At 33.0% G+C, this 25,353-nt stretch overlaps 1 long non-coding RNA gene and 1 pseudogene across 1 annotated transcript; one reads left to right on the top strand and one right to left on the bottom strand.

The window, feature by feature from the left end:
• Nucleotides 1-843: 843 nt before the first annotated feature.
• On the bottom strand, nucleotides 844-1,647 carry LOC120125525 (annotated as a pseudogene).
• Nucleotides 1,648-3,080: 1,433 nt separating this feature from the next.
• Nucleotides 3,081-3,641, top strand: LOC120125510. The gene is made up of 3 exons (XR_005516372.1): nucleotides 3,081-3,222; nucleotides 3,330-3,390; nucleotides 3,486-3,641. It is a non-coding gene; the product is annotated as an uncharacterized LOC120125510 (long non-coding RNA).
• Nucleotides 3,642-25,353: the final 21,712 nt, after the last annotated feature.

The raw sequence follows: 25,353 nt of genomic DNA, 5'->3' as shown, positions 1-25,353 counted from the left end.
CCACGTTCTAAATAGAAAAAAAGTATTAAATTAAACAAATTAAAAGTAAGATTAAATTGATAAAATATGTAACTATTGAAGATTATATGTGTAATTATACTAATTTTATTAATTTATGCATCAATATTTTTTTTAAATATTGATAACAAATTACTAGATTGATAATATTTAAATAATTAATTGATAAAATTAATAGATCGATAATAAAAAAATAATAGATATATAACAATACGTGTAATATTATAATTTTATACATTTTTCCTATAACTACAATAAGATCAAAACTTATTTTCATCTATTATTTCATCCGATTAATGTCGCGTGGAATGGGTGAATGCCAAAGTCCCTGAAACATATAAATACTAAAACCTAAATTCACTCCACCTTTAACACACATTTAAAAAATACATTCGATAATTATTAAATTATAATCGAAACACTTTACATAATATATTAATTATTTATAATAATAATAAAAATAAAATCTTTATTATTAAAAAAAATATAAGCATGACATTTGATTCAGCAGAATCCATATAAAGTGCATCCCCTTTCACACGTGACATCCGACTCAACATAAATTCAGGTTTAACGCATCCCAAAAATACGTCTTTGTGCCACCTCAATCGAAAGGATGCTATTTCAGAAAATATTAATGATCGGGTGGTAGAACCGGAGAATTAAAAAAAAAAAAAAAACGGGTCAGGTCACTCGGCCCTTCCTCCTCGTCCACTGTTTCACCAACCACCTTGCACCTTCTGTTCAATCAATATCAACTTCATTAATTTCGCTGTACCTAGCTATGAGTTCACTGTTGAACTTGAATATATCTGATAATCAAGTTCATTTTGTTTTTGCACGCAACATGTTAAATTGCAGAGTTAAACAGGAATCAAATGAATATAACCTTTCTTCATTGTAAGAATTGGATTTTTTGAGCACCGGTTCTCGTTTCTCAAAGTTCATGGACTCCACAATGCTGCCACTGAAATACTCTTTAGCCTCTAATTTACCAAGCCTTGAATTCTCAGACATGTAGTTTATCATCTCATCATCTTCAACGACCTTCTTCTTCACTGCACACTTACAAAGAGTCCCTCTGTGCCAATTTTCTCCCTTTTTCACCACCAGATTGTTTTGCACTACAGGTTGCTTCATAATAGGCACGTTCTTTGCTTTATTAACAACTAAGTTCCCACAGACAATAAGTTGAAGCAGAACCGAGCTTCGACTCGATGCTGACTCGGTGTCGACTGTTTCACCATCTTCAAACCTAATGGAGGATGTTGATAGAAGGGAAGAAAGTTGTTGAGCTTACTCGGAAACTGGTTTTTGGTGGTCTTGTTGGTCTTCAATCTCATCAGTAGAAACCCCTCTCGAGCAGCGAGAGCGAGGAGTTGTTGAGCTTGTGTAGCATGATTTCTCCTCATCGAACTCGTCCTCATCCTCTTTCTCTTCATCTTCATCGAAATCTTTCTCTTCCTTGGTGTGAAGGTTTGGTTCCTGAAAATGGTGAACCCTATTGCTGATTTGCAGCTGCTCTATTCTTCCCGCAACAAGCAAATTTTCCTTAATTCCTGTAAAAAAAAATTCGGATAAAAACAGTAACAGAGCAACCTTGAACCAATTCTGAGCCTTCGAGTACATATTCAGCACCATTCTTGTAACTCCTAACAATCAACCACTAAAATTAGTTGAAAGTAAACAAAAAATGGATTAAAGAATAGTTAACAATGTACCTTTTGCCAAACCAAGAGTAAAGAGAGGGCACTCCTTCGCCTCTAAGAGCAGTGAGTCTTTCCATTACATCTGCTAAACAACAAAACAAATGATGCGAAGGTGATTGGGAGGTTTTAAGTTTTAGTTTGACCTCTCAAACAAAGTGGCTGATTGAGCAAATGGGTGACCTTCATGTAATGAGGGTGCTGGAGCTGCCCATTCCTGATCAGATAGCAAACAACTTGAACTTTTCTGATGGGCTTCAGCACCTTTGGCTTGGTTTCTCTGCTTCTTCTACTTATTGCATCCATTCACTTGTTGGTTTTACATGGTTTTTCAGTATTGACAACTGGGAGACCGTGAAAGGGAAAGATGCTCAGATTGAAAAAAGAGAGGAAAAAGGTACTTATAACAAATTGAGCGAAACACAAAGCTGTCTGTTAACCCTCTGCGATTTTAAGTGCCTTAATTGCCATGTGCGGCACATGATGTCATGAAACTTGGAAAATTTCAGTAACTGGTTAAGATGAGGAAATTGTATGGCGAACAGGGTTTGTTTATTAGATTCTTGTTCTGTCTGAAGGGTTTTAGACACTGTTATTGTTACTTTTGTAGATTTTTACAACATGCTTTCTTAATTCTCCAATTGTATGGGAGAATTTCACCATTGTTATTTTAGTTTAAAAGCCATTTTGGGGATGAATACGAGTTAGATTTAATCAACATCAGTCAAGTTATATGAAATGGGCCATCGAACATTAGTAGGTAAAGCTGAGTTTTCATGAATACGAAATTATTCAATAATGAAATATATAAAAGTTATATTTAAATAATTATAAAAATTAATGTAAAACTAATATGAAATGTATCTTTTTCGAGTCAATGTGAGAAAGTATAATGACAATACTCTATTTTATAGAACTTGTTTTCATTTTATTAAGTTAGTAATCAAACTTAACAATGAGATACTAAAATAAAAATATAATTTAATATATCTTTTTCTATAAAAAAATTAAATAATAAAAATAAAAATGAATGAAAAATTAAATAAATAATTTACCCTAATATATATTATCAAATTCAACTACTAAAAGTTGTTTTACCTCTTCAGCCTGTACTGCCTGAGAATAACGGAGTTTTGGCGTGGCACTTTATTAAACAGTTGGTATTTGGACCCGACTTGACCACCATAAACAACGAACGCGTGAGAGACCAATCTTAAATACAACACAAGATGGTCGTTCCACCTACTTCCTACTTCCACCATTGCTGCTGCTCTCTTCATTTATCAGACAATGGCAATTGCCTCCAATTCCCTCGTCTCTTTCGCTCACCGTTCACTGAGTCAGCCCGGAAGGCATTCCCACTCTCTTCCTTCCTCTTCTATTTCTTTTCCCGCTTCTCTTTCACTCTCTCTAAAACTCATCCACCTCTCCATCTCTCCACTTCATTGCTCTTCAAATGTACCCGACACCACTGAAAAGGACACCCCGATTGAAACAAGTAAGCCCCTTTCCCCCTCCATTTGTAGACCCAAGTTTAACTTCTTCAAAATCATTATGTTCTAATGAAATCTGGGTTTGTTCATTTTTTTTTCTTGATTGCTTCAGGGTATCCAGCCTTTCCTACTGTGATGGACATCGATCAGATAAGAGAGATATTACCCCACAAGTTTATCTATACTCTCTAGTTTTGATTTCTTAGTTTTTTTTAGCTTTCTTTGCTTGATTATCTAATTGTTTTTTGTGGATTTACTTTGCTTGTAGGTTTCCATTTTTGCTGGTGGATAGAGTGATAGAATATAATCCAGGGGTATCAGCTGTTGGTATAAAGAATGTGAGTATAAATGATAACTTTTTCCCTGGACAGTTCCCTGAGAGGCCTATAATGCCCGGTGTTCTCATGGTTGAGGTAATTAATCTTCCTTTCGCTTTTTTTCCTGATGAATGGAGATTTAATCACTTTGTTTATCATTTTAACTCTTGTTGGTTTCAGTTTTATGAATGCTTTATGGCATGCATAGCTTGCTTTTCGAGGATGTCAAATAGGATTATATCAGGATGTATGCAATTGTTTAGTTATTTGATAACTTTTCAGTTATGAATTTACTTAAAAGGAGGTGTAAGACTGGTCTTGCTTTATGACTAGACTTGTATGAAACAGAAACCTATGTTATATGGACTCCTGGTGTGTGTCGGATAAGGTATATGTCCAACATGGATATATGATCAATTTTTCTAAGTTTTTCCATATATTGAGGGATTGTTTCTTAATACACATGTCTAGATATTCATCAGACATGGGCCTTAGATACGGGTAATTCAAGAAAAATAAAGAGTTGGAGTAACATAGATAGAAATAGGGGTGTTCAAATAATCGAACTAATTCGGTAAACCGATCGAACCGAATTAATTCCGTTAATTCGGTTCGGTTACCGAATTAGTTCGGTCGGTTAACGGTTAAGAAAATTTTTAAAATTTGGTTAATGGTTAATTCAGTTCGAAATTGGTTAATTAACCGAATTAATCGAAATTAAATTTTAAATTTTAAATATATTATATATAACATATGGGCTCAGCCCAAACTATTTAAAACTCAATTAACAATTTAAGATCTAATAACTTTTAAACCTAAATCAATATTAATTAATTTAAAAATTTATATAAAATTTTTATTTTATAATTATATATTATTTAAATTAATTGTAAACTGTTTTTTAATTAAAAAATATTAAATATATTATATATAACATATGGGCTCACCTCAAACCATTTAAAACTCAATTAATAATTTAAGATCTAATAACTTTTAAACTTAAATCAATATTAATTAATTAAAAATTTTATCTGAAATTTTTATTTTATAATTATATATTATTTAAATTAATTATAAACTTTTTTTAAATTTAAAAACATTTAATTTTTATATAAATTAAAAAATTTTAAAACTTTTCGGTTAATTCGAAAATTAACCGAAATTTATTCAGTTTGGTTAATATTTTTGAAAAAAAGTTTGATTCAGTTAACGGTTAAAGAAAAAAAAATCGATTAATTCGTTTAGGTTTAACCGAATGAACAACCCTGGATAGAAACCCCACTTAGCATAGCCGAAGTCTTATTTGCTGAAATGCACTTGCAGTAATATGGGGAAAGGAATAAGAAAAAAAATGTCGGTCTAAATTGGAGATTGAACTAGTTTTTTTTATAAAAAAAAAAAAAAATTATGTCACGCCTTGCTATTCAATCACATTAATTAAGTAGGCATTGCTGAGGTAAAACAAGATTGCACAAGTTTCTATGTATGCTGTTTGGGGGCAGAAGTAACAATGAAAAAAAGTTGGACATATCATAGGTGTATTTGCCTAGTGTCTATGGAGCTTGCATCCAATGGTTCTTCAGTTTATATTTTACCTGATTAAATAATCTGAATTGAAATGAATGCTACCATGTAAGGACACATCATGGTGGAACAAGAAAGTAAAGGCCGTTATTAAGAACAAACAAATTTGCTATATACTACTGCTGATACAAAGAATTTTGAGAAATACAAAATGGCAAATAATTTTCAAGACATTTGTAAGGAGGCCATTTGCTATATACTACTGGTGATACAAGGAGTTTCGAGAAATATAAGCTAGCTAAGAACAACCAAAACATTTGTAAGGAGGCTATTCGCTATAGACTACTGGTGATAAAAGGAGTTTCGAGAAATTTAATCTAGATAAGAATGGCCAAGACATCTGAAAGGATGCTTGAGTGAGTCTAAAAATTTCTGATATATTGGACTCAAAAGATGGAGAGAATGATATCTGTAGGCTTGTTCAAATGAGGGAGAAAAAGGCTAAATAGTTGGGAATTGTTATATGCATTAAAGATAACAGTTATATGATCCTGTTGAAGGATGAGGGGATTAAAGACAGATTGATGTAATAATTTTATAAGCTGCTCAATGGTAATTACTCTCAAGATGCAGGTGATTAGACTTTGCCATCAGAAGGACTTAGTTATGACTTTATGCATCTGACAAGGCCTTGCATTGAATGGAAAACTTGTAATAGCATATCAAATGAGTAGAAGAAGATTACCTTGGCACCTTTATTGTATAAATATAGATTACTCAAATTTCAAAAGATTAACACCTATGAATCATACTATGAAACCTGTGGGCAAACTTATTGAGCAATGTTTATGAAAGCATAATAAGGATGCTAATAATCAGTTTGCTTTGTTGGGAAATAAACAGAGTACGAGTAATTTCCCTATGACCAGATTAGTGAGAATGCAAAATAAAAGCGGAAAAATAATACCCGAAATTGATAACGGAGTTCAGCCAATTTTGCCTACGTCTCCGGACTCTGCAGATCTTTTACTAAGAGAGAAAATTTACAGGTATTTACAAAACACTCACTACTTATAAGAAAGCTCTCTAGTATTGGGAGAAAGAAATGATTTGGGATTTTGGGATGATTATGAAGCTAAATGAGCTAGGATATTTATAGTTGAAGTTTAAGGACTAACTTGTAAATACCCTAAAATTCAAGGACTCAATTTTGTAAGAGAAAATAACCTCAGTGACCGAAAATGCCTTATAATATACGACTTTGACCAACTTTTTTTCGATTTGCTAAAATGACCTACAAAATCGTAATGCGATCTCTAAATCGCAACACGATCTCCAGTATCGCAAATCAATTTCCAGATTCGCAACGCGATTTTGACTATCGCAATGCGAATATGTAAATCGCAACGCGATTTTGACTATCGCAACACTGAATTTCAAATTCGCAACAGATTTTAGTTTCGCAACACAAATATTTTGGGTATATAACTACGCAGCAGCAGTAACTCATAACCTAAATCCTTAAATCGCAACTCATTACATCTCCATCTATCACTCTCTCCGACGACATCCGTTCCTATATCCAACGACATCCTTCCCCATCCGACAACAGGTTTTAGTTTCGCAGCTTGTTTGTTTAGTAAATTAATTTACAATAATGAAATCATCTAATGTTGATCATGTTTGGATAGATTTGTGTTTTGGAGGGTCATGGGAGAATGTTCATGGTGTTTTACAATATATGCCTTTACCCATGAATCTTCAACTAAAACTATCATTAAAAAAGTTAACTTATGAAACTCTAATGTTACGTATTGCAAATAAATTGAATTTAGAGCCCCTAAGTGGATTTAGGCTATCTTATCAGAGAAAAAGTAAAGTTTATTTGTTAACCGATAATGAAAATGTTGAACGATTCATTGCTTACATTAGTGTTTTGCAAGATGATGTTACATTATATGTTGTTGAACCTAGAAGTAGTCAAATTGGGTCAGTAGCGGGTAGTAATCAACTAAGTTTTTCAACCCCAGTTTATGATGCTCAAAATTTAATGGTTCCACCACAATTTCATCACCAAGCAAATTTTGTTTCACCACATTTCCAATACCAAACACAATCTCAAAACCCACAACCTTTCCCTAATCCAAATCCCAATCAACTTTCAGCACCAAATTCCAGTTTTCGTATTGACCAGTTAGACGATGATGAGCCAACAGAAAAAATTGTGAGTACTAGTCAGTATTCGAAATTTGATCTTGGTCAATACCCGTTGATCTTGGTCAATACTCGGATTTTGATGATGTTTCAGAAGAAGAAACAAACCCTATGTGTAATGATTTTTGTAGCACCCCAACCCATATCCGACCCGGATACGAATCCGAGGTGTCACATTGACCTTTAAAAACATGTACTTGTATAAAATAGTGAGTAATTTAAAACTTTTATAACATATAAATGACTAATTTACATAAAAGACATTTTCATTATTACAAAACCAATCAGAGCATGTATCTTTCACTTATTATTTACATATAACTATTCGAAACATTTATAAAACGGTTCATAGCTTAAACAATAGATTCTTTTGAAAACATGCCAACTAGAACTTTATATACTAAAATACCTATTATTCACATCTTTTCTGATCTGACCTTTAGTAAGAAGAACTGACCTGTCTTGCTCCACATTGCTCTTTACTCTTCTCGAAACCTACGTGTAAATCACTTACACGCTAAGTCAAAGACTTAGTGAGGCATATAAACATATAAGGTAAACGGTAACTAATAATCATACCTAAACAATTACTACTATCATTTCATACCACTCATACTTTTACATGTAACAAATATATGCATACATATATGTCATTATCATTCATATCTCTTATCTCATGTTCCTATGATCTCTTATGTCCATATCATATAACATATACCATAACCAATTGCACATATACATATCATGTCATGTACACTATATATATATACTATCATAAAACACGTACACCCAAGCAATTATATTATCATCTTCATTTCTTTCTTATTTTATCACTATCATTGATTCCTTTCATCATATGGTCTTATAAGTTACCATTTGTACAATCAATATCACCCATGAAATTCCACAAGGAAACAAACATATCATCATATCATTTTATTAATATTATCTATTTAATAGCCCATGATACTCATGTGAGAACTAAAGATATGCGAGTACATAGAGGTTGTGCACTAACGCTGTCACCACAGCTCATATAATTGCACCGAAGTGCCACATATAATTGCACCGAAGTGCCGCGTAGAATTGCACCGTAGAGCCATATAATAATTGCACCGGAGTGCCGCGTAGAATTGCACCGTAGTGCCATATAATAATGTCCATAAGGACCACATATCATTCCTTAAGAATCATATACATATGCTAGGGATCAAGTATGTGTCTCACCAGACTTCACACATGTTCCAAAGAATACATATATGTCCCGAAGGACCACATTTTCCCGAAGGACCACATATCATTCCTTAAGAATCATATACATATGCTAGGGATCAAGTATGTGTCTCACCAGACTTCACACATGTTCCAAAGAATACATATATGTCCCGAAGGACCACAATGTCCCGAAGGACCACATATCATTCCTTAAGAATCATATACATATGCTAGGGATCAAGTATGTGTCTCACCAGACTTCACACATGTTCCAAAGAATACATATATGTCCCGAAGGACCACATAGACCCTCGACTCTTGGCATGCCAACTATACCCCTAGCTCTCATGACATATAACATGGGCATTATCTTTTATATCCTTTTTCATATTCATGTAACCATATCATATATTCATATAAGCTCATGGTTTCCTTCACATATACATGTAATCACGTAGTTCATATCCATTCTCATATGAGTTCATATTCATATAAACATAGGATTCACTTTCACATATCACATATACTTTCTCTTTCATATAACTCATGTCTTGTGATCATGTAAACACGTATCACATAAAAGAACATGTCAAACATATCACACAACTGATATAATATTCTCATATATTCATGTAGTTCAGTATCACATATAATATGAATCATATAATTTATGTCACATATACTCATGCATACATAAAATTCACAAATCAAATAACATTTTAAGAGTTACTTATTACCATAGTAACTCCGTCACTGGCTCATTGCAAGCCAATGCTTATTCGATAACATAAGTACAATGAAATTGCACTCACCTGGCCTCACTAGTCCATTCCAATCTCTTATCTTCCCTTTTTATCGATATTACTTGTCAATGATTCCGGAACTCGTTTAGGCTCTGAATCTACATAATTATACATTTTAAGACAATTATTAGATACCTACACCTTGTAATTTGATACTAGCAACTTAAACGAACTTATTAAACCAATATTACAATTTTCCTTTAGGGGGAATCGATTCCCTCCTGTGGGGGTATCGGTTCCCCCTTGACATTCTGGAATTCTGTCGTTTGAGAGGGTATCGGTACCCCTTTGAATGGGTACCGATTCCCCCTAACCCAAAATAATTTTTCAGCACAAAAATTACTTCATTTCCTCTCAAACACTCCATATATCATCCCCTTTTTCATTCTTAACTCTAGTACACATACTTAAACCAATCTATATTCATTTAATTCATCTTAAACCTCAAAATCCTATCTTCCATATGTAATTCAATAATTACATCAATTTTGCAATATGTTTCAAATCCAATTCTATTACTCCAAATCTCTTAATTTAACTATTGACAAGTCAAATTCAACTTAAAATTCAACTTATCAACTTTATTTCAAGATTTCATTCAAAAACTCAAAATCTTTAATCTCTCCTAATTCCACCATCCTTTGTTTTTAAGATGATTTAAGCTTTCCTTAAGCTTAGTTATCATCTAATAATCAAAACCCAACCTTAAAATCAATAATTCATTTATAAACAAAGAAACTTACCTTTGGCTATTGGCTTTCACGTGAAGAAGAAGAAGAAACGAGAAGAGAACTCTGGAGAATTCTCTCCCTTTCCACGTGTATATAATTCCATTTTTTTATTCCTTAAATGATCAAATGACCATTTTACCCTTTATTTCCTTTAATAATTACTAAATAACCTTCATCATATATATCCAATAATCATTGAACTATTTCATTCTTTTACTTTAGTCATCAAATTCTGAAACTTTACAATTTGGTCACTAACCCATAATTTGGGATGTTACAAATCTCATCTCCTTTTAAAAAAATTCGTCCTCGAATTTTCACTGCACATCCTGAGAAGATCATATCTTCTAACGTTCTCATGCTGCTTTCTGAACTTAATCTTTTGTATCATCTTAAATAACTTGGTTCTTATCTTTCCAATTATTCGACTACCTTTTTACTTTATATCTCCTATCATGTCACTTATCAGATAGACAATAACATTAATTCTTATTACTCAAACTCATAAATCAATCAAATTCCTTGTAAATCTTCAATTGTCTTTCAAGAATCACCAAACTTTTATTTCATCCTTACTTGACTGACTCCAAAACTTCCTTAATACATATAAATCTTTATTCATTTCTCTGACTACATTCACTTGACCAAGAAACATAACCTTAAATCTTCATCATAACTGATTAAACATACACTTTGCATAACTAAACAATTTCTCATATTACCTGACATACCTTTCTTACTTCTGGTTAAACTTATAACCTATATCTCAACATAATCTTTATCACATCTAATTCTTTAAACTTCATCCTTTTATTTTCTTCATAACTCAAATCTTCTACAATCATATCTTTATTCATGTTCACATACTCTTTTCCTATCACTTAAACTCATCTTTGATTACCAATCTTTATTATATCTTTATAACTTTACTAATCACTTCACTTATACAGAACCCATTCTTATCGTATCTTGCTTGTATTTTCTTCCATCAAAATTTTCTTTAAAACACTTAAATTTATCCTTGCCTATATCATATCTATATGATCAATACACAACCACACAGACGTATCTCATTTGATTAACTTACTTTATGTTTCCTTCAAATCTGATAATCTAAATCCATGCCACTATAGCTAATTAATAACAACTTTTCAATCTAGGGCGTAAGCCCTGATCAAATTAATCATACACATCATTTAAGTTAAATCAACCCAGTGTAATTCCTTATTGAACCCATACTCTCATTCATATACAGTATTATGCCTTGTCTCCTTTATTACCTTTCATTTCAATGATTATAATACATAACCATATCTCATCCACACCATACATAATTAGCTTACCCTGAAATCATCTTCAAATCCTTTAACTTAATACACTACTATCTTATAACTCTGTTAGTCAACATCGATTCTTCCAATCTAAAACATAAACCTTCATCGAACCATTCATACACATTCTTTGCAGTCAGAATTATTTCACAATAGTTTACTCAACTAATCAAATAAACATTCAATCTCATACACCATGTCACTTTATTATTCAAGCTTAACATTTTAACTTCCTTTATTATAAACTGATCATTGATGTACCCATACTTAAACTCTTCTTATCAATCCTTAGTTTTACTCAAACATTTGAATCCTCATTCCTTCACTCTATCACTTTACTATAATCACAGTATACAACTGTATCCAGATTCACTTCATATTTGGTTATCATAACTACCATATCTTGAATCTTGTAATTTCAATACATTTCGTCCCATAATTTGTTAGCCCCACGCTAACTCTTTCCATCTTAAATACAAAAATAGTATCTACCTCACTTGATACATTTAAAATGCTTCTTATCCTTCACATTATTTAATTTCTAGCAAAACACTTAATCCATTCCTTGATCTTTATCCATTTATCCTTTTATAATCCGCATTGTCTTATACATAACTAAACCATATCATGTTCTTTATACTCCCATGCTCTTTTATATCACATATATTTCCTTAACTATCACTCCTTATCACATTTTCATTACTTTGATAGTCAACTTTACTCGCACAAACCTTATTCTTTACCATTCTTATACTTATGTTTTCTCCACTTGTTTAAAAAATCACCAGATTTCAATATCATCATCCATTTAAAATACTTTTTCTGCTTCGATTTACATAACTTCTAAAAGAGCTTTTAACCCAATTCACAAGGGTTGTCTTTAACCATGACTTATCCTCAATTAACTCTTTGTTTAATCTTTCAAGATCAAACCTACGGTTGGAGTCTGTCAAACTCTCATCTGATTTGATTCTCTGACGGAGAATACAACTAATTCATGTCTGGTTTAAAGTTGAACCAGAATCTCTACCTTTCTTTGATGGTGCTAAAATTCTATGAAGCACTAATTCTCTTAATCATCTGAGATTTTATTTCTCCAAACTTTTCGTTCTGAGCTTTTTCTCTTTAAAGCTTTAAACAATTAACCATTCTTGAAACGATAACAAATTCAAAACCAGTAACACTCTTTTAATTTAAGGTGCACGTCCTAACAACAAATCACATGTATCATTTTCAGTAGGAATTAACTCAGCAGCAATTCTGCTTAGCTTAATAAACTTATAATCATACTTATACAAGGTGTAATTCCCTTGTTTCAAGCTCGTGTATTCCAATTTCATCTGTCTTATAAACTGGTCATCAATGCACCTATTCTTGAACTCTTATACAATTCTAATCACATCATTTAATCTTTTAACGTTCTTATGGTGACAATTGTCCCCCATACTCTAACTTACCAAAGTAGTAACAAAACTACTCAATTCAACATCTCCACTTTGAAGAAATAAAAACCTTCTATCATATCATTCAACCAAAGGTCTATAACAATAGAACCTTCCTCAAATCCACCCTTGAACTTGGGTGCTCGCAACTTTATCAACTAATTTGATACATTCATTCTATGAGTTAAAGAAGCATAAATTGAAAACACATCATAACATTCTTCAACATGAAGAATAATTTTCCAAATTTTATACAGGCATTTCCTGAGGTGTTCGCTCTTCTCCCTGCCTGGCCAGGGCAGGTGAATGCTATTTCCTTCAGGTTTATTACCTTTCACTTCTTTCGAAGCTCTTATTAGCATACTTCTAATATCACATAATAATCTATTTTTTTATTAGCAAGACAACATACTCCTTACACTATCAGATCAGAATTTTTCACTTTGAGTTGGCATATACACTTTTTAAAACACTTCTGACTTCGATTTAATCCTAGAATCGACTAAACCGTAGCTCTGATACCATTAAATGTAACACCCCAACCCGTATCCGACCCGGATACGAATCCGAGGTGTCACATTGACCTTTAAAAACATGTACTTGTATAAAATAGTGAGTAATTTAAAACTTTTATAACATATAAATGACTAATTTACATAAAAGACATTTTCATTATTACAAAACCAATCAGAGCATATATCTTTCACTTATTATTTACATATAACTATTCGAAACATTTATAAAACGGTTCATAGCTTAAACAATAGATTCTTTTGAAAACATGCCAACTAGAACTTTATATACTAAAATACCTATTATTCACATCTTTTCTGATCTGACCTTTAGTAAGAAGAACTGACCTGTCTTGCTCCACATTGCTCTTTACTCTTCTCGAAACCTACGTGTAAATCACTTACACACTAAGTCAAAGACTTAGTGAGGCATATAAACATATAAGGTAAACGGTAACTAATAATCATACCTAAACAATTACTACTATCATTTCATACCACTCATACTTTTACATGTAACAAATATATGCATACATATATGTCATTATCATTCATATCTCTTATCTCATGTTCCTATGATCTCTTATGTCCATATCATATAACATATACCATAACCAATTGCACATATACATATCATGTCATGTACACTATATATATATACTATCACAAAACACGTACACCCAAGCAATTATATTATCATCTTTATTTCTTTCTTATTTTATCACTATCATTGATTCCTTTCATCATATGGTCTTATAAGTTACCATTTGTACAATCAATATCACCCATGAAATTTCACAAGGAAACAAACATATCATCATATCATTTTATTAATATTATCTATTTAATAGCCCATGATACTCATGTGAGAACTAAAGATATGCGAGTACATAGAGGTTGTGCACTAACGCTGTCACCACAGCTCATATAATTGCACCGAAGTGCCACATATAATTGCACCGAAGTGCCGCGTAGAATTGCACCGTAGTGCCATATAATAATTGCACCGGAGTGCCGCGTAGAATTACACCGTAGTGCCATATAATAATGTCCATAAGGACCACATATCATTCCTTAAGAATCATATACATATGCTAGGGATCAAGTATGTGTCTCACCAGACTTCACACATGTTCCAAAGAATACATATATGTCCCGAAGGACCACATATCATTCCTTAAGAATCATATACATATGATAGGGATCAAGTATGTGTCTCACCAGACTTCACACATGTTCCAAAGAATACATATATGTCCCGAAGGACCACAATGTCCCGAAGGACCACATATCATTCCTTAAGAATCATATACATATGCTAGGGATCAAGTATGTGTCTCACCAGACTTCACACATATTCCAAAGAATACATATATGTCCCGAAGGACCATATAGACCCTCGACTCTTGGCATGCCAACTATACCCCTAGCTCTCATGACACATAACATGGGCATTATATTTTATATCCTTTTTCATATTCATATAACCATATCATATATTCATATAAGCTCATGGTTTCCTTCACATATACATGTAATCACATAGTTCATATCCATTCTCATATGAGTTCATATTCATATAAACATAGGATTCACTTTCACATATCACATATACTTTATCTTTCATATAACTCATGTCTTGTGATCATGTAAACACGTATCACATAAAAGAACATGTCAAACATATCACACAACTGATATAATATTCTCATATATTCATGTAGTTCAGTATCACATATCATATGAATCATATAATTTATGTCACATATACTCATGCATACATAAAATTCACAAATCAAATAACATTTTAAGAGTTACTTATTACCATAGTAACTCTGTCACTGGCTCATTGCAAGCCAATGCTTAATCGATAACATAAGTACAATAAAATTGCACTCACCTGGCCTCACTAGTCCATTCCAATCTCTTATCTTCCCTTTTTATCGATATTACTTGTCAATGATTCCGGAACTCGTTTAGGCTCTGAATCTACATAATTATACATTTTAAGACAATTATTAGATACCTACGCCTTGTAATTTGATACTAGCAACTTAAACGAACTTATTAAACCAATATTATAATTTTCCTTTAGGGGGGAATCGGTTCCCTCCTGTGGGGGTATCAGTTCCCCCTTGACATTCTGTTATTCTGTCGTTTGAGAGGGTATCGGTACCCCTTTGAATGGGTACCGATTCCCCCTAACCCAAAAATCATTTTTCAGCACGAAAATTACTTCATTTCCTCTCAAACACTCCATATATCATCCCCTTTTTCATTCTTAACTCTAGTACACATACTTAAACCAATCTATATTCATTTAATTCATCTTAAACCTCAAAATCCTATCTTCCATATGTAATTCAATAATTACATCAATTTTGCAATATGTTTCAAATCCAATTCTATTACTCCAAATCTCTTAATTTAACTATTGACAAGTCAAATTCAACTTAAAATTTAACTTATCAACTTTATTTCAAGATTTCATTCAAAAACTCAAAATCTTTAATCTCTCCTAATTCCACCATCCTTTGTTTTTAAGATGATTTAAGCTTTCCTTAAGCTTAGTTATCATCTAATAATCAAAACCCAACCTTAAAATCAACAATTCATTTATAAACAAAGAAACTTACCTTTGGCTCTTGGCTTTCACGTGAAGAAGAAGAAGAAAGGAGAAGAGAACTCTGGAGAATTCTCTCCCTTTCCACGTGTATATAATTCCATTTTTTTCCTTAAATGATCAAATGACCATTTTACCCTTTATTTCCTTTAATAATTACTAAATAACCTTCATCATATATATCCAATAATCATTGAACTATTTCATTCTTTTACTTTAGTCATCAAATTCTGAAACTTTACAATTTGGTCACTAACCCATAATTTGGGATGTTACAAATTTGATATTGGTCAATACCCGAATTTTGATGATGAAACAGCCGCTGCCGAGGAAGATGTTGTTGATGATAATGAGGAGGAAGTTACGACTGTGAATGAACATGTTGAACTTCCATTCTGTAATTCATATTACCCTGAAGAAGAAGAAGAAGAAGAAATCCCCGAAGAAAATGCCACGGGAGTATAACTGGAATATGCCAGAATTACTTCAGATACCGGAAGAAGAGTTGGTAAAGATAGCAGTTGATTGTTACACAAAAGTTATTCGTATCAAGAAAGATGATTGTTTTGATACAAAGGAAGACTTGAAGATAGCTTTGTATATGAAATGTGTGGAAGATGGCTATCAACTAAAAGTTAACAAATCAAGCAAAGATCGTTTCGAAACAATGTGTATAATTGACAAAAACTGTACGTGGCGTATGATTGCAAAGAGGATAAAAGATTAAGAAATGCTTCAAGTTAGGACTTTTATTGATAAACATACATGTTCAAGAACCCAAAGTTTTTCCTCACCATAGACAGGCAAACAAAAAGGTGTTGGGTGATTTTCTGGCTGAGTTAATGTTTTTGAATGGCAGGGTATATCGGGGACATGAAATTATGACTGACATGAATGCTCGGTTCAAGAATAGTGTTGAAAACATTTTGATATTTCGATATAACAAATTAAGTTAAATGAATTTTAAGATTTTCCAAAATGATTTTCTAAGTATATTCGATATAATTATTCGAATATCAAAACATTACTCCAAATATTTCAAAAATCATTTTTAATCCTTACTTAAGTGTAAAATTAAGTTTTAATATTAAAACAATTTCAAAATAATCTTTCAAAGTATTTCGAACCATTTCAAAGTCAAAAATTCCAGATTGCTCAGAGGGAACCGATCCCCCCCAAGGGGGTACCGATTCCCCCTGAATGGTTTGGCTCCGAGATTTCCAGAATGCTCGGAGGGAACCGATTCCCCCATGTTCAACGGTCAAAATATTTGAATTTTACACTTAGGGAACCGATTCCCTATGAGGGGGAACCGATCCCCCCCACGCTCCAAGCATTTTTATTAAATGTTTTCACACTTAAACGGCTATATTATCTTCATTAATTATCCCCAACGTTCAGAAGTGATTCAAGGTGTATTTAAACAAGTTCTGAAGCCCTTGATCAACAAAAAATCATAGAGAAACAAGAGAGAAAGCATCAAACACCAAGTTTGTGCAATTCAAGCCAATTTTCCTTTCAATATTCATTTTGCTTTCAAGAACACCATTTGTGCTCATTTTTAATTATCTTTGAGTATTCTTTTCTTGTTCTAGAATTGTGCAAACATCTTACCTTGTGAGGTTTTCCTTGTAAGTTTTGCAAATTTGTAATCTTCTCTTTGAGAAAGAGTGTTCTCAAGAATTGGGGTATATTCTTGAGGGTGTTGTAAGGTTATCTATTTGGCCTCAAAGAAAGAACAAATTAGTGAATTTGTTGGGAAATCCTTAGTGTGGATAGCTAAGGTAGTGGACGTAGACTTTGATTGAGAAAGTCGAACCACTCTAAATCGCTGTGCAAATACTTTCAATTTTCTGCAAAAGCTTCTACCAAATTTTTAATTGCCAATTCACCCCCATCTTGGCCAAATCCGTCAATTGATTAACTCAACAATTGGCATCAGAGCCTAACTCATTTGAAGGTTTAATCGCCTCTTGAGTCGATTCGGGAAGAGTTATATCAATTATCAAAGTCATCAATGGCCTCCGCTTCAAACTTCGACTCCGGTCTCGATTCGATGCCCGTCAACAAGCCTCCTTTCTTCAATGGAGCTAACTATGCTTATTGGAAGAATAGAATGATGTACTTCATTCAAGCAAGTGACATGGGAGCATGGAATGCTGTAGAAGAAGGATACATCAAACCTCTCACTCATCCAAGGTTGTGGAGTGAAGGAGAGACAAGAATGTTCCAGCTCAACTCCAAAGCCATCCATATCATTTTTTGTGCTCTTGGACCAGATGAATACGGAAGAGTTTCATCGTGTACAACCGCCAAAGAAATATGGGACAAACTTCAAGTCACTCATGAAGGTACCGATGAGGTAAAGAAATCTAAAATTAGTATTCTAACGCATAGCTATGAAAATTTCAGGATGAAACCAAATGAAGATATCAAAGCTATGACGGATAGATTTTCAACGATTGTCAATGGTCTCAAATCATATGGAGAGATCATTTCAAATGAAAAGCTTGTGAGGAAGTTAGTCTACTCCCTCCCAAAATCGTGGCAATCAAAGAAGACAGCAATCATCGAGTCTAAGGACTTAACGTCCTTAACTCTTGAAGAGCTAATTGGGTCACTCCTCACTCATGAAATGATGCTCGAAGATGAGGTGGACCTCGACAAAATTGACGAGACACCAAAGGAGAAGGAGAAGAAGAAAAACATTGGAGTTGCTCTCAAATCCATAAAAGATGAGAGTGATTCGAATAACGATGACAATGACGAGGAAATGGCATTGTTTGCCAAACGGTTCAGAAAAATAATGAGACCTTATCGAGGAAGAAAATTCAAACGAAATGAAGGCCTAAAAAATGAACCGAAAGAGAAGGACCCAATCATTTGCTACGAATGCAAAAAGCCAGGGCATGTTAAATATGATTGCCCACAATTGAAGAAAAAGGGTCAATCAAAGAATAAGCACAAGGCTCATGTGGCTACATGGAGCGATGAAGAAAGTTCCGATGAAGAGGAACAAGAAGTAGCTAACTTGTGCTTGATGGCATTTGGGGAAGATTCTAAGGTAACTTCTAACTCATCCGATTTTGATGATTTATCCTATGATGATTAGAGGAATATAATGGGTTAGCTTCGGATGAGAATTTATTTTTAAAATATAAAAACGATGTTTCAAAATTGAAAAATGAAAACAAACTCATATCCAAAACCAACAACGATCTTGAAGTAAATCAAAATTTGCAAATCAAACTAGAAGAGTTTGAAAAGAAAAATTTAGATTTGAAAAATTTACTTTCAAAGATCAATGATGATCATCAAAAGAAAATTGATGATCTTAAAACTTCTTTTGATAAAGTTGGAACAAAACATTTTGAAAAAGGTGGAAATTCAAATCCAACTTTGTTAGAAAAAGTTTTAGAAACTACAATCATAGAGGTCCCCAAAGAACCTCTAATGGAAAAATCGTTAGAAGTATGTGGGTTCCTAAAGAACTCATTACTACTAAAAAAAAATCCTACACAAATGGATACCTAAGGGGACTAGGATTTTGGAAACTAATGAATATGGACCCAAAAGAATTTGGGTACCAAAAATCAAAAATTAATCTATGTTTGTAGGGAAAGGAGCATTGCTACAAGGCACGGGAAACAAATTCAATTCATAGTACCTTGATAGTGGATGCTCAAGACACATGACCGGAGACAAAAGCCGGTTCATTGAGCTTAACGCCAAAAATGGAAGAGAAGTAACTTTTGGAGACAGTTCAAAATGTCACATTGAAGGTATTGGTACAATATGTAATACCTCTTCCATACAAATTAAGATGTTTATATGTGAATGGATTAAGCATAATCTATTGAGTATTAGTCAATTATGCGATAAAGGATTCAATGTCTTATTTGAAATTAATGGTTGTAAAGTCATTGACATTGCATCTAATCGGATTATGCTTATTGGTATAGAATAGGGAACATTTACATGGTGCATTTAGATTCTTTTGATATGACTAATTTATGCCTAGTTGCTAAAGATGAACATGATAGTTGGTTATGGCATAGGAGACTAGGACATGCTAGTATGAGTGTTTTGCAACGGCTAATTCAAGGTGATTTAGTTCGAGGGTTGCCTAAGCTTAAATTTGATAATAAAATCTGTGATGCTTGTGCTAAAGGAAACAAAAGCGTGTTTCTTTTAAATCCAATGACGTATCAACTAGTAGAGTATTACAATTGATCCATGTAGATCTTTTTGGGCCAACTAGGACTACTAGCTTGGGTGGAAAACATATGCATTTATCTTGGTAGATGACTATTCTAGATATTGGGTTCTATTTTTAAGTACTAAAGATGAAGCATTAGAACAATTCATCACATTTTCAAAATAATCCAAAATGAAAAGGGTTACTCTATAACTAGTGTTAGGAGTGATCATGGCACTGAATTTGAAAATCTTGGATTTATTGAATTTTGTAATTCTAATGGTATTAATTTTTCAGCACCTAGAACCCTCAACAAAATGGAGTTGTTGAGAGGAAAAATCGAACTTTAGAAGAAATGGCTAGAACCATGCTTTGTGAAAATAATTTGCCAAAATATTTTTGGGCGGAAGCCACAAATACTGCTTGTTATGTTGTTAATCGAGTAATGATTAGGCCAATTTTAAAGAAAACTCCATATGAAAATTTCAAAAATAAAAATCCTAACATTAGCTATTTTCATCCTTTTGGATGTAAATGTTTTGTTTTAAACAACGGTAAAGAAAACCTTGGCAAATTTGATGCTAAAAGTGATGAAATTTTTCTGGGTTACTCCTTAAATTCTAAAGCTTATCGAGTATTTAATAAAAGAACTTTAGTTGTAGAAGAGTCTATACATGTTTTCGATGATAATCCCCTTCCAAGGAAGGATTCTTGTGTGAATGATGATGTAGGTGTTATAAATACAAATGATGTTAGACATGAAGTTGGAGAACCATCATCAAAGGAAGAAACGAAAAATGAGGAAACTCATGATCCTCTTGAGAATCCAACCATTGAAGAAAGGGAAGTATCTTATCCAAAAGAGTACAACTATGTCAAGGGTGGTGAGATTATAGGTGATCCATCCAAAGGGGTAACAACTCGATCTTCTCTTAGAAAATTTGTAATCATGTTGCATTTATTCATGCATAGAGCCTAAGAATATTAAAGAAGCATTAAATGATGAACATTGGATTATGGCTATGCAAGAAGAATTAAATCAATTTGAGAGAAGTAAAGTATGGACATTAGTTGAAAGGCCTAGCCTAGTAATAAATCTACTGTAGGTACTAGATGGGTATTTAGGAATAAGCTTGATGAGAGTGGTAATATAGTGAGAAACAAGGCTAGACTTGTTGCTCAAGGGTATACTCAAGAAGAGGGTATAGACTATGAAAACATATGCTCCCGTAGCTAGGATGGAAGCAATTAGAATGTTATTAGCATTTGCATGTTTTCATGAATTTAAATTATATCAAATGGATGTTAAAGTGCATTTTTAAATGGTTTTATAAAAGAAGACGTGTATGTGGAACAACCTCCAGGTTTGAAGATTCAAAATTTCCAGATCATGTTCTTAAATTGCAAAAGCTCTTTATGGTTTAAAACAGCTTAGAGCTTGGTATGAAAGATTGTCAAATTTTTTAATTGAAAAGGTTTTTCAAAGGAAAGGTTGACACTACATTGTTTTTTAAAGCATAAAGGTAAAGATTTTAGTAGTTCAAATTTATGTTGATGATAATATTTGGTTCTACTAATGATGTTCTTTGCCAAGAATTTCTAAGCTAATGCAAAATGAGTTTGAGATGAGCAATGGGGGAGCTCTCATTTTTCTTGGGACTCCAAATCAAGCAAAGAAAGAGGGCATCTTCATTAATCAAGCTAAGTACGTCAAAGATATGCTCAAGAGTTTGGATTGGAAAATGGGAAAACCTCATGACACTCAATGAGCTCTTCAACAAGCTTGACTTAGATGAGGAGGTAAATGTGTAGATGTTAAATATATAGGTCAATGATTGGCTCTTTGCTTTATCTAACTGCAAGTAGACTGGACATTATGTTTAGTGTTTGCTTATGTGCTAGATTTCAATCATGTCCTAAGGAATCACATTTACTAGCTGTTAAGAGAATCTTTAGATACCTTAAGGACACTCCTTGTAGGACTTTGGTATCCTAGAGACTCTAGCTTTAGCTTGCATGCTTTTTCTGATGCGGATTATGGAGGATGTAAATTAGATAGGAAAAGCCCTCCGTACTTGCCAATTCCTTGGAAATATGATGATTCTTGGTTTTCAAAAAACAAAATTGGTGTGCATTATCTACCACTGAAGCGGAATATATTTCAGCCGGTAGTTATTGTGCACAAGTTTTATGGATGAAACAACAACTTTTTGATTATGGAATTGAAGTAGGTACTATTCCTATCAAGTGTGACAATACTAGTGCTATTTGTCTCACTAAAAATCCCATCCAACACTCTAGAACTAAACACATTGAAATTAGACATCACTTCATTAAAGACCATGTCACTAAGGAAGATGTAGTTCTAGAATTTGTTGATACTTTGCATCAATTAGCGGATATTTTTACAAAACCCTTAGATAAGGAAAGATTTTGGATACTTAGGAGAGAATTAGGTTTAACTGACCTATCTTCACTTAGTGTTTAAAATAATTCAGCACTTTTAATAACTACTGAAAAATGCTCATAATAGTAATTTTTGATTGCATTCATTACTATTAGTTAGGGGGAGTTTATGATTCTTGATGAAAAATTAACTTTATGTTCAAATATTGATAAAGATTAATTTAATTGTTTGAACATAATTATTTTTCAATATATGAGTTGCCTATACCACTAAAGAAGATTAATTTAGCATTTTGTGTGCTTAAAAGTCGGATTTTAGCATTTTGGTGCATAGGGAATCGATCCCCCCCATGAGGGAACCAATTCCCCCTTTGAATAGGAATCGATTCCCCCCACAGGGGAATCGATACCCCCCTGGGGTTCTATTAACATCGGGCAGAACACCCCAAAACCCCAAAACCCTTCCACCATTCTCTCTCTCAATTTCTCAAATCTCCATTTTTGCCTCAAATCAAAGATATTAATCGGAATTCGATTCAAATATCATCTCCTAAACTTGCAATCATCATTAAAATCGTGCAAACAACATCTAAATCCCCTCAATCTTCATCTTTCAGGGTAAATTTTTCTAAACTCTCTATTTCATTGATTTTGAACATAGGATTAGTTTTAATTAGTTCTAGGTTGAAATAGTGATCGGGCATTGATTGTTTAGTGATTAGAAACTAGATGTTACAACTAATTTCATCAAAAACACAAGAATTTTCCAAAAAAATTAAATTTTCGAAATTAAAAAAAAATTGTTGTTTTTCAAATTATTATGTTTTGATTAGATTATGTTGTTGTTATGAAAACTATACATATATTGTTTCTCAAAACCATATTTTTCAAAAGTTTTTCAAAAACTTTTCCCATTAGGATTGATTTAGAGAACCTTGAAATATTGAGGACTCAATTGAGTTTTGGGATTAATTGAATTGCATACATTTGTTTTTAAAATTGCAGGTTATCCAATCTATTCCGATTTCCTTCACCATGTCTAATCCTAAACGTGCTAGGTCTTCATCTAGTCGTTCTAGTCGTCAACCAAATCCTCCTCCAAATCCTCCTCCTATTCCTCAAAATCCTATTCCAAATCTTGATCCTAACTTGACTATCCAAAATTCTTGTTTCAATCAACCGGGTCCTAAAGATTATCGTTATTGGTTTTACCAATATTTTGACTCGTATAAGATTAGGGAAGAATGTATCTCATCTCTTCAAGCTATGGTTGTTATTAACTTTAAATATCTCCCTATCTTGCACGAATGGAAATTTGATAAACTTTTCGAACTTGAACCCGTTGTCTATCATCAACTTGTTCGTATATTCTATTGTAATGCCGTTTGTATCAAAAATCGTGACAAAACCAAAACCATAGGAGTACGTTCCTACCTCCTAGGTCAATATTTCCATCTTGATCCGGCTTACATAGCAAATGCCTTAGGCTTGGATAATGAAGGTTTATCAAATGAAAAACAAGTTTTAGGCTCACGATATAAACGAAATGATAGTGCAAGTGTTCTAGATCTTCATGAGCGTTTTTTTCATCTTATGATCACTTATGGTTTCGACCATCCGGGGGTCGTTATTCTACTCTCAGAGCTTTAGACCTTTGGTGGTTGCATTGTTTTGAACACAACATAAAAATAAACCTTTCCGAGATTATCTTTGCTGAGATCGTTGAAACCGTTAACCTAGTGCCAAATAAGAAACTCTGTTCTTCACTAGTTTACGGTTGTATCCTTAGTAATCTCTTTTCTAAAGCCGAGCTTTGAGTTGGTCTAGATGCCACTTTTCCTCTTAAGAAACAAATCAATCTTCTTTCTTTAACAAGAGCCGGATGGGTAAAAAATAAAGAAATCGGTGAATGGGTTTGATCTTCTGCAACTACTCCGGGAGCTAGTTCTTCACAAGCTCCACCCGAAGCTGACGAAGATCTCGAGCTTGAGCAATTAATGCGAGACATCGATGAAGCTGAAGATGAACCTGAGCAGCCCGAGGAGCAGCCTGAAGAGCAAGCACAACAATCGACTCAAATGCCTTCATATTTTCAATCTTTTATGGAGACATTTGATTACCGATATGCGACCATGGATTCGCGCTTTAATTCTATAGAGTCTCATTTATCCACAATGGGAACTCAACAATTAGAAATTCTTCGGGAAATGCGTGCAAATAATGAAGCAACCAACGCACGTATTAATGACCTCACTAACGAAATGGCCGCTATGCGAGCTCGTTTTCCTCCTCCTGATCCGGATATGTGATTAAATGTTTTACTTTGAACTCCAATCTTATTGTTTTAACATTTTGAATATTTTGGAATGTTTGAATTTGTGGATTGTGAATTTGTTTGGATTTATGTTTGGTGTGATTTATTCATTATTGCATCATTTATCATTATTAGCAATATGACCAATTTTACCATATCACATTGTTTATGAATATTGATTATGGAACTAATGGCTAACGTTTCTCTTGATTGTGATCTTAGCAGCTTATGCATACATATACCTAATCAATTGGCTAAATGTTTTTCACGTTTCTTTGAATCTTTTTGATTTAACAAAAAGGGGGAGAAGTGTGTGTTTTAAGTGTGTTTTAAAATGATAAATGGGAGAAGTGTTAAAGTAAGGGGGAGTAATTTCAAAACTTGATTTCAAAATCTTAAAATTACTAAAATGTTTTGTTATATCAAAAAGGGGGAGATTATTGAAAAAATTTTGATATTTCGATATAACAAATTAAGTTAAATGAATTTTAAGATTTTCCAAAATG

This window comes from Hibiscus syriacus, unplaced genomic scaffold (assembly GCF_006381635.1).
Source record: "Hibiscus syriacus cultivar Baekdansim isolate YM2019G1 unplaced genomic scaffold, ASM638163v2 tig00110432_pilon, whole genome shotgun sequence".
Classification (NCBI taxonomy): domain Eukaryota; kingdom Viridiplantae; phylum Streptophyta; class Magnoliopsida; order Malvales; family Malvaceae; genus Hibiscus; species Hibiscus syriacus.
Note: the sequence above shows the minus strand (reverse complement) of the source record. Positions and strands in the feature narration are given on the sequence as shown.